The sequence below is a fragment of the Aquarana catesbeiana genome, linkage group LG04, assembly GCF_042186555.1.
Source record: "Aquarana catesbeiana isolate 2022-GZ linkage group LG04, ASM4218655v1, whole genome shotgun sequence".
In the NCBI taxonomy this organism is placed as follows: domain Eukaryota; kingdom Metazoa; phylum Chordata; class Amphibia; order Anura; family Ranidae; genus Aquarana; species Aquarana catesbeiana.
The window spans coordinates 351,919,784-351,921,334 of record NC_133327.1 but is presented as its reverse complement, the minus strand read 5'-3'; the positions used below and the strand labels follow the sequence as shown (position 1 = coordinate 351,921,334).

At 42.6% G+C, this 1,551-nt stretch overlaps 1 pseudogene; it reads right to left on the bottom strand.

Annotated features, from left to right (window-relative positions):
* Nucleotides 1-461: 461 nt before the first annotated feature.
* Nucleotides 462-1,127, bottom strand: LOC141141251 (sorting nexin-10 pseudogene; annotated as a pseudogene).
* Nucleotides 1,128-1,551: the final 424 nt, after the last annotated feature.

Genomic DNA, 1,551 nt, shown 5'->3' with positions numbered 1-1,551 from the left:
CATATGTTGCACCTATACTGTAATCATCTCAGTTGATCTTGAAGTTGAAATAAATGACTGACTATCATTTACACAGCTAATATTTAATTGAAAATAACTACAAGTGAAACATACTTCTATGTTTAAAAAAAAATATACATGGGTATCGTCAGTAAACTGAAAATGTAACCTATTCTCTACTTCCTATACAATGTTAAATATCACTTCAATACCATTATCTGGAAAATTAGTACCTTTTTTCCTCTTTTCCAGAGAAATGGACTGGTTTGCGTATTTCAAACTTTGGTTCCCTTTAAGGCATTTTGGAGTAATCCTGTATGTGCTTAAACATAAAGACCCTTACTTCATAAGGCAAAGATTAAAGTACACCAGAAATTATCCTTCTGTACTCTATACTAATGGCAGATGAAGTCTGATTGCTATGAGTTTCTGCAAATAATCAATCTATGCACTACTCTAATCTATATGCCTACTAATGGTACCTTCTTAATAAACCTATGACAACAGTTGAATAGTAAACTAAAGAATTGCACTTCCGGATCTGTACAGGAGTGGAACAGAGGCTCTTTGCTGGGTTTGCAGCCTCGTAGAAAACTGGCATCTATTGGGTGTCCGAGCAAGGATGAACTCTCAGGAGCCACATTACAACTTGTTTGGTCTTCATCCTTTTCGGGAAACCTTTGGTTTGATTTGGCAAACTTGTGGATAGCGCCAGCCACCGAGTATTTGGTCTGCCCAGAAACACAGGCTTCTATTTCCTCAGAGTGAGCTGGGTTTGTAAGAAAAGGTGAAGGTGGCTGTCAGAGAGTATTAGCGAGCACTGTACCACCTTATTCAAGAACTCTTATAAGCCATGGATGTGCTGTTCCACAGTCTGTGCATTACTGATGTTGAAGAATGGGGTTTTAAGTGTCAATTCTGGCAGCTCAAATAATACTGCATTGCTCTGATGCTTCTGACGTAGCCATACAAATTCCCCAAATCTCCTTCTGACCCAAAAGGTTTTCATAGTGAAGCACATGCTGTTTTGTATGAATGCAGATTTCATAATCCAGATAGGAGTGCCAGTCTTCTTTCTGTATTTTGGGGTCTTAGACCCAGATACAGGGGGTCTCCTGTAAATGCATAGTGCAGAGTTAGAAGGCTGTGCAGTGTGAAGCTAGCAGAGTGTCTTCTGAATTCTTATTAGCCAGTCCACATCTTCGTGCACGTCTTTGTGCATGACTATGCATATGATTTCTCTGATAGCATGTATACATGTGAAAACCTCAGTCAATGCAGCTCCCCGGGACATGCCTCCTGACATATTTTGCCCCACCTACTGGGGCTTAATCAAGGGTGTCCCCCATAATTAAGGTGGGGTTACGTAATGGGTGACCCCGCCCTCATCTGACATTACAGTGAATGCCACAGGGAAGTCCCCGTCAAGTCCCGTGCGTCAGAGGGGGCGGGGTCACCGGGTGGCCCCGCCCTCTGTTATTTAAGAACCGTCAGAAGAGGAGAAGCGTCACACAGCGGGAGCCTCCCATCATGTTGGATGTGGAGCGGCCC